The following is an 8,609-nucleotide window of genomic DNA, read 5'->3' as shown; positions in this document are numbered from 1 at the left end:
AGCATTTTTGACCAAATTTGGGAAATAGAAATAAGAAATATTTTGGAAATGATGTTCAAAGCCGTGATTGTTCAACTTTACTTTTAAATTATTTTTACTTGAATTTTAAAATACTGAAATAAGAAGAATAAATATAGTATGTAGTCTATTTACATGGTAAAGAAGTGAATCATTGGAACAATTCTGTTTCATATCATATTCCATAGATTTTTTGTTATTTGTTTTTTGTTTTTTTTTTTGAGTATTAAAACGACCGAGTATCGATATCAATGGTAACGAAATAAGTTGACACCACGTCTCGTCAAAACATGTTCAATTCGAATTTACTCGGAATTACACGTTCAACGAGCATTTCCTGTGAAACCTGATTAAAGGAAAATTACTGTAGACACCTAATAGTAAGTATCAAATGATCTTTTTTGTTACATGTACATTTCATAGCGTGAATAATAACAACACAACGCCGATATAGGGGATCAGAGTCAGTATATTGACTCTGAAAATACGATTTGAGAAATGATACTGTATAAATTTTACTGTATTTATCTTGATCAATAATTGTATACTCCTATACGTATTAATCATGTAAAGATACTGAGGTCTTTTAACCAACAATTTTAAATGTGTGTGCAATACATTATTGACTGACAGAACGTAATTTATGAGCTGTGATCTAAAAAAATTTCAGGCATTAATATAGATTTGAATAGAATTACATCTAGATACATATTTGAAATAGAATATATCCTAAGGCACTGTAGTTTTAAATTGTTTGTATTATATTGCATTTACATGTAATGTATACCTGCTTGTAAATGCCACAGAATGAGAAATAATCTAAATTGGCCTATTTTCATAATGTTCCCAAAATAGAAGTATCATGAAGATCTATACAGGAAATAACATTTACAAATATCTAGCACAAGTTTCCATATTCTACAGGTTTACATATGTCAGCAAGTCCTCAAAAGCAGCTTTAGGGGGTCCCAGGAGATTCTGATGCTCACTGTTAGACTTTCACTGTTGTCAAAATCCAACCTTATTTTCTCTTTTCTCAATACTTCAGCTCTCAAAAACTTGATTGATTAATTATGTCACTCCTGTTTTGTTGAACATGGTGTTGTCAGCAATAGGTTCAAGTTCTTCTATGTCTTGTTGTAGGTGATTTGTACAGAAGCGAGCCCCGGCAGGAATGATGGCCTCTTTTGAAATGAAGATGTCATGCCTTACTCCTACTGGGACTACAACTAACTTTGGACCTGGTCACTCGCAGATACAGCATGAAGTGTGCCCTCTTGATGTACATGGGAATGGGAGTGATACAGAAGGGGGACTAATTGGAAGAACTGCTGCTGCTGGTGGTGGTGCTGGACTGTCTTGAATCTGTGGCCTAACCGAGTTGATATTCTTCTGTTTAATATGGGAGCAACACACACACTCTGGCATCTATTGCACAGAAAATCATGATCAGATGGTGCCCTCCCTATCAGAGTGGTGATCACTGTCCTATATTTCTTTGAAATCCTGGATCTGTGTTTTGGTTTTACTCTCCATGGATAATTGAAACAGAGAAAGAATTTGGGACCACTCCTTGGCATATTTGAAATATTTATGTCATATACATGTAATTGAAATTATACAATTTGGGTTGGATGAAAATCTTATCTTCATGTTAAAACCCATTAGCCTAGGTTATTTTTCCTAAAATCTAATTATAAATCAATTAACTTGTTAATTAATGCTTGGTGAATCAATTAATAAATTGTATTAAAAAACTTGGAATTATTTTTTTCCACTAATAAACTGAAAATGTGTATCTTCAAATGTTTTGTTGATTAATGTCAGTGTGAAATATAGAGGGGGTATGGGGTTTACAACAATGTATATTACATGGTTAATTTATTTCTATTATGTAGTCCTTAGGATTTTACGAAAATACGGTCTTTTCGTACTAGAATTTTTATAGAACATTTATCCTGTAAATAATAGCCTCATTCTAGACAACAAAATATGTATGAAAAAATTATTTGATTCAGCGAAAAATTACTACTATGCGTTTCTATTTTATGATATCTACTCCAAAGGAGGGAAACGATGCTTTGTGGAGCATTGAAATCTGTTACAACTACAAATTGTGACATCTGCTTCCAGTGGTCTAAGTGCGTATCATTCATACAGACATCGCAATCAAATACCGAGAACCCTTGCAATTGATAGACTACTGGCGCCTCATTCACACGTATTAGGAACCTACAGCAATCTCCAGTTACAGAGACCGAATTTAGGATTTTATGAAAACAAGTTCTATATTGTCCTCAAACTTATAAGAATATCTATCCAGTATACAATATAGTTAGGTGTAAGAAAGAGGAGTAATCAGGCAATTCATTCTAGACCCCAAAACTATGAAAAAATATCTATCTATCCCGGTATATATATTCACTCGTGGGGATTCGGGGTAGAGTAGGTTCTCAGTGCCCCTTGCTTGTCGTCAGAGACGACTAAATGGGGCGGTCCTTCCGATGAGTCTACAAAAACCGAGGAGCTGTATCACAACAGGTGTGGCAAGATAAAGATCCCTCCCTGCTCAAACGTCGTAAATTTTGCAGCCCTTCGCCGGCAAAGGGTGACGTCGCCATATGAGTGAAAGATTCTCGAGCGGGACGTGAAACAATATACAACCAACCAACATATATCTATCTATACATATATAGGGAAAAAGAAACGCAAGTTCGGTTTTTGACACGTGGACGAAATTTGATTAATTTGACACTGGACTACCTCCGTGCAGTATGAAAATGTTCTTCAGTCAAAAATCAGCCGACTGTGACCCCACTCGACGCTGTATGATTTCAGCAGATTTTTCAGGAAAGCTTGTATACAGGGTACTCCTGCACCAGATGTGCTTTTAAATCACTACTTATCAAACATTGGAACAGTACAGATAAGCTGCGCATTTCTTTTCCAAGCAGTTGTAGAGCGAAATGCCGCGATTAAATGAAGTCGATAGGGGTAGGGCCATTGCTCTGATAATGCTGGTGCATTCGCAATGTCATGTAGCCCTGCAATATAGTGTACATGAGACAACAATATCCTGTTTAGTTGGGCGTTTCAGAGCCACAGGGAAATTAGGTGTCAGTCCCAGGAGCGGACGCCCACGTCACTACTTCAAGATAGAGTCATGTCTCTAGCACCTCGGTAACCGATTTCAGACCGCACAACAAGATGCCGGCACTCGTGGTTGGCCAATGTGTAGTTTCATATAAGGCCAGGACCTTATGTTGGTCTGCCACTTACACAGAGGCGATGCCAATGTCGAATGCAGTGCCTGCTTGCACGTACACCTAATCAGTTTTGTTTGGCCCATTGGAGACGCATGTTGTTCACTAACGTGTCACGCTTTATAGGTCAGATGGACGACAACGTGTCTATTGGCGTCTTGGTGAGCGATATTCTGACGCTTGTGTAACGGAAAGCGACAGATTCGGGGAAGGGTCTGTTATGGTATGGGCAGGGATATCCCAAGGCATGAAAACACCTCCCGTCTTAATCCACGGCAATCTTACAGAAGTAACATATCGTGATCAGGTCTTGAGACCACAAGTCCTTCCTCTTATACACAATCCTTACGTTTCAGCAGGACAACACGAGGCCCCATGTTGCTAGGGCTTGTCATGACTCTCTGGCTCACACAAATGTCCCAGTTCTTGATTGGCCATCATACAGTCCAGATTTGTACTCAATCGAGCATTTATGAGACGAGCTAAACAGGAGGGTTAGGAAGCGCGTCAACGTCCCATATAACGTCTCTAAACTCACACAGGAGCTTATTCAGGAGTGGAATGAAAAGCAAAGATGATGAACAGTGATCAATCTCATAACTCCCTTAAGGAATACAAAATAAAGAGTTGGACAAACACGGAGGAGTAAGCATCCCCTATAGACCGGTCACACCCGCCGTGAGCCTCACGTCTTGATCAGGTAAACGGAGTAATCGGTAGTCGAAACCAGTGTGCCTAACAATCGGTATGAAATAAGTTAAGCAGCATTTGACCTAATGGTACGTACATGTAGGTTATATTGGCAAACTACAATGTAGATAATTATAACGACCATAAAATTTGCAAAATGCTGATTTTAAGATAGTGTTGAAATCCCTGTGACATCAATTCAGTATTTCGCAAATTCTATGGTCGTTATAACGATCTAGTTCGTCAATACAACCTCGCATTGGGTCAAATGCTGTCTGACGTGTTTCCTACCGATTGTTAAGCCGTTCTTGGCACACTGATTTTGACTGCGGATAACTCCGTTTACCTGATCAAGATATATGGCTCACGGCGGGTGTGACCGGTCAACAGAGGATGCTTACTCCTCCTAGGCACCTGATCCCACCTCTGGTGTGTCCAGGGGTCCGTGTTTGCCCAACTATCTATTTGGTATTGCTCATAGGAGTTATGAGATTGATCACTGTTCGTTATCTTCACCTTGCATCAACTTGTTTGTCAGTGGACGGCTTCGATTTAAAAACTGATCATACACAGAATAAGCTGCTGCGTATCGAATCAGTTGAGATATAAACATGATGTGCAGGTTTTAATGGAATGTTGCTACAGAGATATGAGAAGTTGACGATGGAGAAGCTGAAATCAGTCCGTTTGTTATAAAGATGTGTTGTTAGTTTGCCGTTAATATCCATTTTCAATAAAATATCAAAGTATGAAGCAGATGTGGAGGACTCCGTAGTATCTTTTATCTCGAGTTCACAGGGATATATATCGAATTGACCACACGTCCTTCCTCTTATCCATCGACGTAACCTTACGTTGCAGTTGGGCAACACGAGGCCCCGTGTTGATAGGGGTTATTGTGACTTTCTAGTCCAATATTTGATTGGCCACCACACAGTCCATAATTGTCCCCATTCGAACATTTGTGGGACGAGCTGGACAAGGAGGGTTAGGAAGCGCGTCAATGTCCTGTATATAACGTCGCTCAACTCAAGCGGGTCCTTATTCAAGAGTGGAATAATATCCCTCAGAGGACAATAAACACATTGATGGGGTCAATGTTAAGGATAGTAAGAGCAGCGGCTGAAGCCAGGAGTGGGCACACACGCTACTGATTTGGATCATAAAGTGGTGTGGGGGTATCCTCGTTTTAATGCTATTCACACAAATGCCGTCTGTGATAGGATAACAAGAATCATCAAAATGTATTCAGTGATAATGAAATAATCGAAAAATCCAAACTTCAAAATCTTATAACAAACAAAACGTCTACAAATTAAAATTATCAAGTGTAATATGGGCAACAGAAAAAAATGTATGTAGTTTTCTTTTCTATGTAAATATTCACAGGCACTCGAAGTTGTAGATATCTATGATAAAAAAATGTCTTCCTACAAACATAATATTCACAAGGTTTATCACGCCGACATCTTGCTTTTTTTTTTACCAGCTGCATCAATTGCAATTTTCGGCGAAAAGTTCGATATAATATGATAATTAGACGCCTACAGTTTAGAAGCAACTATGTCAAGGTGTCCAGGTAGCGCAGAGGGTGTCCGAGTAGGGCAGCGGTAGCGCTCTCGCTTCTCACCGCTGCGACCCGAGTTACATCCGCGTGATCGACAGCAGTTGTATGTGAGAGGATATGGCGGTCGCCCGCTCGGACACGTGGGTTTCCTCCGGGTACTCCGGTTTCCTCCCACATAAAATGACCCCCTAGCGCAAACATCCGTGCATCAAAGGACCACATTGGAAATAAGTTTTCGAGCTTTCATGGGTTATCCTTGGTATTTATGTATGTTTGTATGTGTGTATAGAAAAAAGTCCATCTATCGGCTATAATCAACCGTCAAACATCATCTACTGTTTTTCTTAAACGACAAATCGCTATGCTGAGGACGGAATTTGATATAATTATGCAAATGAAAAGTCCCTCTACTGATTATGCGGGGGGGGATGGGGGGGCACTGAATGGAAAGAAGTGTGGGCCCTGCAAACAATAAAATTCGGGCACAATTGTGTGGTTTTTGGGAAAGGCTGGCAGGGAAAGTTTAGTAAATCTATCGCAATGCCAAAACAACAATGGAAAACCCCAAATGCTCATGACCCCCCACCACCACTACCGCCACCATCACCAAAATATTTTGCTTCAACTCTAACCCTCTAAGTTTTGCCACCCATTGGGTCAACAATAAAAATTTACAGCCATTTGGCTGTATAAATATCACTGAACGTCTGAGAGTATGTCCACAAGTACGCGTTCAGTAGTTCAGTATATAGTAAACTTGTTCATGTCACACATGAAATTTACTGAATAAGTGAAGTTATCATGTTTAAAGTTCAAATAATAAAATAAAGTAAATGCTGTACCAATAGAGTAGTGCCTTCGTTATCTTAACCAATTGAAAGGATGGTCAACTCCTTATGAATGTGAAGAATGTGAGTTTATTATTTCGGATTTCAAAAATTTCGGTTGAGCATCACTGAAGAGACATTATTTGTCGATGTGTGTATCTGGTGCATCAAAATTGGTACTGTATAAGTTTTACACGTATATAGATCTTGATGTATATACTGTAAATTAATACGACTATTGGTACTGTATAAGTTTTACACCTACATAGATCTTGATGTATATACTGTAAATTAATACGACTATTGGTACCGTGTAAGTTTTACACGTACATAGATCTTGATGTATATACTGTAAATTAATACGACTATTGGTACCGTGTAAGTTTTACACGTACATAGATCTTGATGTATATACTGTAAATTAATACGACTATTGGTACCGTGTAAGTTTTACACGTACATAGATCTCGATGTATATACTGTAAATTAATACGACTATTGGTACCGTATAAGTTTTACACGTACATAGATCTTGATGTATATACTGTAAATTAATACGACTATTGGTACCGTATAGGTTTTACACGTACATAGATCTTGGTGTATATACTGTAAATTAATAGGACTATTGGTACTGTATAAGTTTTACACGTACATAGATCTCGATGTAAAAATAAAAATTTACAGCCATTTGGCTGTATAAATATCACTGAACATCTGAGAGTATGTCCACAAGTACGCGTTCAGTAGTTCAGTATATAGTAAACTTGTTCATGTCACACATGAAATTTACTGAATAAGTGAAGTTATCATGTTTAAAGTTCAAATAATAAATTAAAGTAAATGCTGTACCAATAGAGTAGTGCCTTCGTTATCTTAACCAATTGAAAGGATGGTCAACTCCTTATGAATGTGAAGAATGTGAGTTTATTATTTCGGATTTCAAAAATTTCGGTTGAGCATCACTGAAGAGACATTATTTGTCGATGTGTGTATCTGGTGCATCAAAATTGGTACTGTATAAGTTTTACACGTATATAGATCTTGATGTATATACTGTAAATTAATACGACTATTGGTACTGTATAAGTTTTACACGTACATAGATCTTGATGTATATACTGTAAATTAATATGACTATTGGTACTGTATAAGTTTTACACGTACATAGATCTTGATGTATATACTGTAAATTAATACGACTATTGGTACCGTGTAAGTTTTACACGTACATAGGTCTTGGTGTATATACTGTAAATTAATACGGCTATTGGTACTGTATAAGTTTTACACGTACATAGATCTTGATGTATATACTGTAAATTAATACGACTATTGGTACTGTATAAGATTTACACATACATGTAGATCTTGATGTATATACTGTAAATTAATACAACTATTAAATGGTACTGTATAAGTTTTACATGTACATAGATCTTGATGTATATACTGTAAATTGGTACTGTATAAGTTTTACACGTACATAGGTCTTAATGTATATACTGTAAATTGGTACTGTATACGTTTTACACGTACATAGATCTTGATGTATATACTGTAAATTAATACGACTATTGGTACTGTATAAGTTTTACACGTACATAGGTCTTGGTGTATATACTGTAAATTAATACGACTATTGGTACTGTATAAGTTTTACACGTACATAGATCTTGATGTATATACTGTAAATTAATACGACTATTGGTACCGTGTAAATTTTACACGTACATAGATCTTGATGTATATACTGTAAATTAATACGACTATTGGTACCGTGTAAGTTTTACACGTACATAGATCTTGATGTATATACTGTAAATTAATACGACTATTGGTACTGTATAAGTTTTACACGTACATAGATCTTAGTGTATATACTGTAAATTAATACGACTATCAGTACTGTATATGTTTTACACGTACATAGATCTTGATGTATATACTGTAAATTAATACGACTATTGGTACTGTATAAGTTTTACACGTACATAGATCTTGATGTATATATTGTAAATTGGTACTTTATAAGTTTTACACGTACATAGATCTTGATGTATATACTGTAAATTAATACGACTATTGGTACTGTATAAGTTTTACACATACATAGATCTTGGTGTATATACTGTAAATTAATACGACTATCGGTACTGTATATGTTTTACACGTACATAGATCTTGATGTATATACTGTAAATCAATACGACTATTGGTACTGTATAAGTTTTACACGTACAT

The 8,609-nt window shown here is 36.9% G+C and overlaps 1 long non-coding RNA gene across 1 annotated transcript; it reads left to right on the top strand.

Annotated features, from left to right (window-relative positions):
- The first annotated feature begins 237 nt into the window (after window positions 1–237).
- Window positions 238–1,824, top strand: LOC125652106 (uncharacterized). The gene is made up of 2 exons (XR_007361481.2): window positions 238–398; window positions 1,162–1,824. It is a non-coding gene; the product is annotated as an uncharacterized LOC125652106 (long non-coding RNA).
- Window positions 1,825–8,609: the final 6,785 nt, after the last annotated feature.

This window comes from Ostrea edulis, chromosome 5 (assembly GCF_947568905.1).
Source record: "Ostrea edulis chromosome 5, xbOstEdul1.1, whole genome shotgun sequence".
Lineage (NCBI taxonomy): Eukaryota > Metazoa > Mollusca > Bivalvia > Ostreida > Ostreidae > Ostrea > Ostrea edulis.
Note: the sequence above shows the minus strand (reverse complement) of the source record. Positions and strands in the feature narration are given on the sequence as shown.